Below are 9,536 nucleotides of genomic sequence, written 5' to 3'. Positions count from 1 at the left end.
AACCAGGAACTGTCAAGCAGGACAGTTCTGTCCTCCCAGTCCAGCCTTTTTCTCCATTTAACCTTGAACCTCTGAACACAAAAGGCCACGGGACAGCGAGTCCTCTTTCTCACCTGGCTTCCTGGTCAGGAAAGGAGGACGCACTGGGCCCTCCCTCCGTCCCACCCAGCCACCCACCTGAGGTGCCATTAAAGTTAATTGTTTTTACTGCCAGTTTAACATCGTCTTGTAAATCTTTTTACGACTTGTGGCCCAGGAACACGGAGCTGTGTGCAGAACTCAGGGATGAAATATAGTTTGAATACATAAGGCTTGGGCCCCACAACTACCTGGAGGTTGTAAGATGGGGGTACCCTCAGCTCTTTCCTGACCCTGTGTCACCTGGGTGACAGTATTCTTCCAGGTGTGGCTATGGCTGCATCTGGAAGGCCTAGATGCTCCACCCATCCACTGCTGGCTGGAGAGGTGTCTCTCTTGACACTTCACTGTGGAAGTCTCCAAAATCTGAGACCCCTCCCCCAAGCACTGGTAAGAGGTCCTGGAGCCTTTGGAAAGGTTGGCTGGAGGGTAGGGTGGGGGGACTCTGGTGCAGAGAGTATGGCACTGCTGGGCACTGGTTATTTCCCAGCCTCAGGCACATGGATAGATTGGCCAAAGCACAAGGCAGGTGTTAGGGGTGTGAGGGTCCTGGAGGCCCAGGTCTTCCCTTGATGGCGATGCTGCCTATTTTTAACCATGATCTGCCAGGGAGAGCCAGTCCTTCCCCCACCATCCCTTTAAGATGTTCCCCCAAGTTATCTGGCTTTTGGGAGAGGTTGGCTTCCATAAATAAAATTTTCCCGGAGTCTCCTTTCTCTCAGTTTCAGTGTCTGGCACCCTTATTCTGTGGCTTAGTCTTTAGATCGCTAAAGCCATGGGTCTCTTACCTTCCCCGGTCGCTGTTAGCATTAAAAGCACTGCCACTACTAACGCGCCCAGAAAAGCACCAGGCAGGCACTAAAGGTCTGTAAATGGTGACATCTTCAGCAATCATGACCAAGCCCAAACGATTATGAGGTACTTACTGTATTCATAGTTTTCTGGTAGGTGCTGGGGATATAGAGAGAAGCCTGGCTTCCTTGATTTTAAGGGGCTTTTAGTCTGGGAGGACGCACAATATTTAGGCGTTATGAACGCAGGAATCAAAGCAGCCCGTAGGGCAGTTGTCCTCCGAATGGATTCCGGGGCCGTCAGTACCCAGAAACCCGTTAGAAATGCAAGTTCTGGAAATGCAAGTTCTCTGGCTTCACCACGGACCTCCGGAGCTCTGGGAGTGGGGTCTGGCAACCCGGTTTTAACCAGCCCTCCAGCGGACTCTCGATGCACAAGAACTACGGTAGAAAGAATACAGGCGCAGGGTTTGGCGGAAGGAGGAGGGTTTGAAGTCCCTTGCTAGTTGTGAGGTTTTGGCCAAGAAATAGGTAGGAAGCTCAGTGGGGGGTGGGAGGGAGGGAAGCAGTGGCGGGGGTGGGGGAGGATTGGAGAGGAGTGGAGAGGGTCTGGAGAAACAGGTTCTAAATCGGTGAAGATGACGACCTGGGGAAATGACCAACACTCTCCTCCACCCGGCATCTGAGGTCAGAGGCCGAATCCCTCCGCGGGACGCACCCTGGGTCAGGAAGGTCAGGAAGGGGTATCAGAACCCGCCCAACCCGGATCTGAAACGTGCAAACCCTGAGTTCAGCCCGACTCTAGTCTCCTCCAGGCAGCCTGTCTTGGGGACACCCTGAGCTCTCCGAGCCTGGGGGATCACTGGGGTTCAACTGAAGCTGGAAGCTGTAGAAGCACCTAGGAAGTGACTGGGGTCCGCATCAGGACTGATTTCTGGCTTTGCGCTCCAGTAAGTGGATAGAAAAAGTGCCTCTCTCGTCCTGTCGGTCTCGGGCACCCGCCGGCTAGGGGCTGCCGGGATTCGGGAGCTGCGGTGGCGGATCTTTTCCGAGAATCTCTCATTTGCGGTGCCTTTGGGCAGTAGGAGCAGGGCTTGAGGTTAATGTCCAGGCTTTTCGTTAAAGCGTCCGAGAATTATCTGGCGAGTAACCCGGCTGTCTGTAGATCTAATGAACTGCACACGAGGCTGAGCGTGGGGACCCTGACCGGGGGAGCCGGGGCGCATAGGGGGTTACTCAGCCCCAGGAGCGCAGAGCGCAGGGCGCACAGCTTTGCATTAGGAATTGACCTTGGCCTTCTCTCAAGTGCAAGCAAGGGGCGATGATGCGAGGATGGGGAGCGGGAGGCGGATTTGGAATGGGGGGATGTCTTGACTCTGGACGGTTCAACAGGCTCTCCAAATGTTCTCTGAGTAAAACCCCAACAAACCCTCGACCTCCAGTGAATGAGCGAGGGATCTAAACCTACCCTACCTTTCAGGACTGAGCTTTTATGGCCTGCCCGCGACATCCAGCTGGGAGGGTTCCCCCCCCGCCCCCCCGCTCCAGGCTTGGTTCGGACCTATCTCCCCACCTCCTCTCGGTTCCCAGTGGGCCAAGCTCGTCAGAGGAAAGGGGCCGAAGGAGCGCTGACCTCCCGGGTTGGAGGAGGTGGAGGTCGAGCCAATTTCCCCCTCTCAGACCTCCCGCCTCCCGCCGGAACCTCCCAGGGGGCAGCGGCCTTTCCCGGCGGCCAAGCCCCCCCCACCCCCCACCCCTCCTCGCCGCAGGCCAGGCTTTGAAGAGCGCGTTTTACGAACTTTTCCATTTTCCTTCTGGAGGCGTGTTTGTTCTTCTCAGTCACCTCGCTCTGTTTTATGAGCTTCAGAGCTGATCTGCACGTTCTTCCCTCCGTGTAATTTCAATTTGAACTCTCCCCGGAGCGGCCCTTTCCCTCTTGTGGCCTGCCAAGTCTTTTGAAGGCTGCACAAACATTCTTCCTCTCTCCCGTCCTGAGAATCTCGGTCTACACCCGCGAGGGCAGGCGGGGGCGGTTACCTCGAAAGTTCCGGTGGATTGGAGCCTTTCAGCAGACGCCTTGAGAGCGTTTGGGAAGATGAACTGGAGGAAAAGAGGGGAAACATTCTAATAGCTGCCGCCACGGTCCCACTTCTTAAGGATTATGATGTGATGTGTGTGCGTGTAAACTTTCCCTAATCCATATTTGAAGTCTTGGGAATGAAGATAGTGGCGAAGCACAAGGATTAGGGGTACGTTGACTGTAAACTTGCATTTTTCTTTTCATTGATCCGCCTCGTTCAGTTTTTTTTTTTTTTTTTTGGTCTTTTGTCTTTTTAGGGCCACGCCCACAGCATATGGGGGTTCCCAGGCTAGGGGTCCAATCAGCTGTAGCCACTCGCCTATGCCACAGCCACAGTAATGCCAGATCGAAGCCGAAGCTGTGACCTACACCACAGCTCACGGCAACACAGGATCGTTAACCCACTGAGCAAGGCCAGGGATCGAACCCAAAACCTCATGGTTTCTAGTCCATTTCCACTGTGCCATGACAGGAAGTCCGCCTCGTTCAATTTTTAGCTGGTTTCCTGACAAGGACCCATTATCCCCTTTTTTACAGATGCGGAAAACTGAGGCTGAACTGTGAGGTCGGTTTCTCAGCCACCTTGTTGGGATTCAAATCCTATTTTTAGTGAAACTTCATAACAATAATTATTAATACTTAATAATTATTAATATAATTAAGTACTTACAGCAATTGCCCTTCCTTTGTTATGCACCTCCTGTGTGCCAGGCACTGTTCTAAGCCAGTTGTTCATTTATTTTTCACAAGTGTGTCCTACAATGACTATGAACTCTGTACTTTCCACGTGGCAGTAAAGACAAGGCACACAGAAGTTGTCACCAGCCTAAAGTCACACAGTGAGGAAGAGCTGGATTCAGGATTTGAACTGGGGGGAGGCAGCCCTAACCACCAGCATCATGCCTCTGGGAGAGCCTTTCATAGCTCTCTCCTGAGTCACATGAAAGAAATCCCAGGCTTACTGACCCTGGGCTGCATTTTTCTCCCCAAGGTCGCTCTGGGGACAAACAGGAAGATGGGGGTGGGATAAGGGGTTATATAAGGCGGTGACTTCAAAGGTGGCCACCACTAGGGTGTATAGCCTTGGCTTTGGGCTGTTGGCCAGGGGCACCAATCTACAAGCTGAGGGCTGTCCACCCTCCATCTCTCACTCCATGTCTTCATAATCCAAGGACTGAGGTCCTGGTAGAGAAAACTGAGGGTAAAGTGGAGGGGCAGGTCTTGACATTGGTGGGGGAGTTGTGTGTGACAGAGATCATAAGCAGAGTGAAAATATTAATAGCAGATATTCTTTATTGAGCACTTACTATGCTATGCATGATGCATCGTTCTTTTTTTATGTGATAGCCCTATGGGTAGGGACTTTCCCTTTAAAAGGCACAGAGAGGTTAAGCCATTTTTTCAAAGTCACAGAGCCAGTCAAGCTGTGGGTTCGGATTTCCAATAGAAAGGAGACTGTCGGAGTGGGCTCACTTCATGTAAATGTGGCACGATTTGGTGGAAGTGGATTCTGACTTTCTTTGATATAAGCTGCAAAACAGATTGAGAGGATCTCAGGACAGTGGGTCCAGCCACCCTCCAAATGGCCTAACAGGCCTGATGAAGGGGTAGAGCTTGATCTACAATCCCACGTGAAGTCAGGAGGGTAAACAAAGATGGGCCCCAATGGCCTGAGGCTTGGCATCTCCCTCCCAGGCCAGGGTGTTGGCCACAGACCTGATGGAGGGGCCTGAGAGAGACTAAGATGGACCTGGGTTTTCCTTTTGTCCTCAGTCTTCTGTGTGACTTTGTGTAAGTTGCTCAACCTCTCTGGGCCTCAGTTACCCCAAATGTAAAATCACAGTGATATAGGGGTTAAAGCATTTAACTACTAAGTCAATGGTGATGATGATGTTCTTAGACTTCATTAGGCCACCATCAAAAACAGATTCAGAGCCAAGCAGAATGAGTTCCCAATCTCAAGGTTCTATGAAATCAGGCTCCCCAGAACTTCTGGAGCATGGGTGGCAGTGGGAGGATCCCTGGATCACTGCAGAAGTGCCCTTTCCTTGGCAAGCACCTCAAAGGCTCCTTGATCGCAACCTAGGGACAGAGTACATGGGCTTCATGTGAGAAGTGGGTTATAACCCCACCAGTGGGATTTCTGAGGCCTCTCATTCTGAGTCCAGAGAACAGGCAGAAGGGGCCGAAGGCTGAAGGTCTTGACTGGAGTAACTAGGCATAGGCTGGGGTCTCTAAGACCCAGAAGCTCTGTGTTCTATTGCCTGCATACATATCAAACCAGAGCGACCTATATGGATACTGGTTTTAGGCCCACATAGACATGGCACACCCCCACTCAACCCATTGTCATCCTCCTCTTCCTCCTCCTCTCTTCTTCCTTTTTCTTCTCCTTATCATTATTATTATTAGGGCCATTACTTAAGGGCCACACTTTTTTTTCTAGCCCCACTATAAGCCAGCTGTGCTGCCACTGAAGTATAACATTGAGAGTCAGACCAGTGAAGACACTTGCCCAAGGTGCTCAGCCAATAAGTGGCCCAGAGACAGAGAAAGACAGATCAGAGAGGAAGAGGCAGAGAGGGGAAGTTAGGAAGCAGGCAATGTGGCAGAGAAAAACGCTCCCATCTCCCTGCCCTGAAGCTGACACAGAGCTGGACCATCCTTGAGATAATCACAGACACCCAAAGACACCTGGGACACAGAATAGTCCCGGGAAGTGGACTGTTCCTGCAGTGAGGGTTATTTCTCTCTCTCTCTTCTTCTTCTTCTTTTTTTTTTTTTTTTTTTTTTTCCGCTTTTTAGGGTCGCACTTTCAGCATGTGGAGGTTACCAGGCTAGGGGTCCAATTGGAGCTACAGCTGCCAGCCACAGCCACAGCCGCAGATCCAAGCTTCATCTGCAACCTACACCACCGGATCCTTAACCCACTGAGCGAGGTCAGGCATTGAACTTGAGTCCTCAAGGGTACTAGTCGGATTTGTTTCTGCTGTGCCATGATGGAAACTCCGAAGGGTATCTCTCATGCTCTGCTCAACTGCTTCAGAAATGTGCCGATGGATGCTTTGGAGCTGATTTATAGATATTTCCACTCCTGGTGACTCCCTGGGGCACTGGGTCTTTTCATTACAGAAATCTCAGTCTTTCCTCTTCTGCTACAGGAAATGGGAGGGTAAGTTATGCCAAGGTGGGAGCTAGTGCCCAGGGGTGGCAGATGGAGGCGGCCTGAGGGCCCATCTGGATGGAGCCTCCTGGGGCCACAGATTCCAGTGCAAGTATCAGCTACACTGGGGAATAGGCACCCAACTGGGGGCTGGAGGCTCAGGGCAGAAAAACCATTGTGCCTCCTGTTGGAGTCAGATGGGGCCCTGGGCATTACTTCACAGACCCGTCTTGAATCAGGGATGGAATCAGGGTGGGGTCAGGGATTGGTTCCTGTCTGGTAGGGCCCTGGCATGGCCTGGGGGAGGGAGGGTGGGGTGGAGGAAGCCGTCGTGGGGGCGTCTCCTTAATGGTCCCAGCCGTGGTGTCATCGGGGGTGGTCCAGCGAGGAGTCTCAGCATTTTTCCACATCGTGGGCTGGAGAGATGGCCCAGCTTGCCGGGCCTGGGAAGAGGAAGGGAAAGCAGGGCCTGGAGGGCGATGCGGGGGTGGGGGGAGCGGAGGAGGAGGGAGCTGCGAACAAAGGGGCCCCGCGCTGGATCGGGCAGGGCCGCTGAGTGACGATCCACAGGCCCGCGTGGTGGGGCGGGCTCCGGGGGAGGCAGGGGGGCGGGGCAAGGGCGCGGGGAGATGCAGAGACGCAAACCCACACGGAAGAGAGCCAGGCAGAGGGTCAGAGATCAACGGCGAGAGGTCTGGGGAGAGAAACAGAAAAGAGGGATGGAGGCGGCCTTGGAGATAGAAGGATGGCGGGATAACAGCGACAGAAGGATATTGAGGCCCACAGAGACATGGGGAGATGGAAGGTAGAGACAAGAGAGACTCTGAGAAAAATAGACTGAGAGAGGCAGAGAAGGAAGCTTTAACCAGGACAGGAGGAGAGAAAATGGAGAGAAAATAAAGACCCAGAATTGATACAGAGACAGAAAGCCACTGTGAGAGAAATCAACCTAGAGAGATAGACAGAGAGGAAGGGAGCAGAGATGGATAAGATGGCAGAGCCAGTCAATGTGATTTGTAGCCGACAGTGGACAGAAAACCAAATCGATGCAAATAGCATTTTGGCAGCAAGGATCTGAGTTTCTCTGTGCTGTGGGTCCTTAGCTGTCCTGGGCCAATTGGTCCTGGGTCAGGGGACATTTACCCCTCAGGACCCAGCATAAGGGACTTTAGCCACAATTAGTAATGGGGTTAGTTTCCTCTCCAGATAAACTGGCTTCTATGGGTGGTTTTTAATGACCTCCCAACCCCAATTTGTTGTTATTGTTGTTTTGTCTTTTCTAGGGCTACACCCAAGACATATGGAGGTTCCCAGGCTAGGGATCTAATTGGAGCTACAGCTGCTAGCCTACGCCACAGCCACAGCAATGTGGGATCCAAGCCGCATCTGCAACCTACACCACAGCTCAAGGCAAAGCCAGATCCTTAACCCACTGAGTGAGGCCGGGGATTGAACCTGCAACTTCATGGTTCCTAGTCAGATTCATTAACCACTGAGCCACGACTGGAACTCCTGTTGTTTTTTGCCTGAGCCTGTGGCATGCAGAAGTTCCTGGGCCAAGGGTCAAACTCAAGTAACGGCTGTAACCAGGGCCACAGGAGTGACAACACCAGATTCTTAACCCACTGAACCACAAGGGAACTCCCATCTTCAATTTCTTTAATTAGTTCAAAATTTATTTTATTTTTATTAAAGTATGGTTGATTTACAGTGCTGTGCCAATCTCTGCTTTACAGCAAAGTGACACAGTCATACATATATATATATATATATATATATATATATATATATATATATACATTCCCTTTCTTATTTTATCTTCAGTCATTATCTACCCTGAGAGACTGAATAGAGTTCCCTGTGCTATACAGTAGGACCTCATTGCTTATCCATTCTAAATGTAATAGTTTGCATCTACCGATCCCAAACTTCCCCTCCATCCCACTCCCTTTCCCCTGCCCCTTGGCAACCGTAAGTCTGTTCTTTATGTCCCTGAGTCTGTTTCTGTTTTGTAGACATCTTCAAAGTTTATGTGTCATCCTGCCACCTCTGGAGTGGGCCTTTGAGCCTGCGCTGCCCCCCAGGCTGTCCGCCCCCAGGCAGGGCCTCAAATGGACACTCATCAGGCCCTCAGGGGAATTTATGTCCAGCTGCAGGGACATGTTTGCACACACGTGTGTGTACAGAATCATACAATCTCCCCCAGATACACACATCTTCATCACATATGTGTGCACACACCCTCATGCAAATCCACCAGACACACAGACATACATACCCCCATCCATTTCACACATTCAATATTTGTTGAGAATCTATCGCTTGCCAAATGTTAGACTGAGCATTAAAGATAGAAAAACAAGGAGTTGCCATTGTGGCTTAGTGGGTTAAGAACCTGACTAGTATCCATGAGGATGCAGGTTTGATCCCTGGCCTCACTTAGTGGGTTAAGGATCCCTAGTTGCTGTGAGCTGTGGTGTAAGTTGTAGACGAGGTTTGGATCTGGTGTTGCCATGGCTGTGGTGAAGGCCAGCAGCTGCAGCATTGATTCAGCCCCTAGTTTGGGTACCTCCTTATGCCACGGGTGCAGTCTTAAAAAGCCCCCCTTCCCCCAAAAAGATAGAAAACAAGAGAGTGGAGGGCATGTCCAACTCTGCCTCTCTAGGTGGGGGTGCCAGGAGGCTGCTGGGACTCTGGGCTCAGGGATTATCTCTCTGTCTTTGGGAATTGTCCAGAGTTGAGGACCTTGATGGAGAGGCCCAGCCTCCCATAGCAGTCAGGGATAACAGCACCCACCTTAGTGCCGGTGAGCTTAGGGCAAGCTGGGGGCCTCCTAGACCATAGATTCTTTGTTCATCTCCAAAGCCTCCCCGCTGATAGAAGAAACCGGAGAACTGGGGGCCCTGCTTGTCCATCAAGTCTCAGAACTGCCCCCCATTTCTGTTTTTTTGGGGAGTCAGGCATAGGTGACTCTCTCCCACTCCCAAGTTTAGAGCCCCACCCTCTACCCCAAAGGAGATCCTGCCAGGAGTGGGGAAAGCAGTTGGATTTCCTTTTGCAGGAGCCCCAGCATCCTGGGAGGGTGTGTGTTTCCCTCCAGCTGGGCTGAGGGTAATGACCAAACCCAGTGGCTGCTTCCAGTGCCAGCTGAGTCTTTCTTTTCATTTCACTACATTTGGCCTAACGATTGGAATAAACTTGGAATAAACGGTTAACATTTACGGAGTGCCCGCCACACCAGGGTGCTTTGCTATGCATTTTGCAAATACTGCCTGATGGCCAGCTTAAAATAGCCTGGTTACATGGGAGGACCTCATGGTGAATCCCATTGTACAGATACAGGCCCCAAGGAGGTGAAGGCGTT

The 9,536-nt window shown here is 51.6% G+C and overlaps 1 long non-coding RNA gene across 1 annotated transcript in view; it reads left to right on the top strand.

The window, feature by feature from the left end:
• Window positions 1–1,643: 1,643 nt before the first annotated feature.
• The window catches only part of LOC110256791 (uncharacterized), a 29,189-nt gene continuing 21,296 nt past the window's right edge, over window positions 1,644–9,536 (top strand). Inside the window, exon 1 of the long non-coding RNA XR_002338787.2 lies at window positions 1,644–1,879. This is a non-coding gene — a long non-coding RNA (uncharacterized LOC110256791). The remainder of the gene's footprint in view (window positions 1,880–9,536) is intronic.

The sequence above is a fragment of the Sus scrofa genome, chromosome 14 (assembly GCF_054392235.1).
Source record: "Sus scrofa isolate SSC_HxYL_T2T_F1_AM1 chromosome 14, Sscrofa_HxYL_maternal_Yorkshire_Landrace_v2.0, whole genome shotgun sequence".
Lineage (NCBI taxonomy): Eukaryota > Metazoa > Chordata > Mammalia > Artiodactyla > Suidae > Sus > Sus scrofa.
This window is presented reverse-complemented; position numbering and strand designations above follow the sequence as displayed.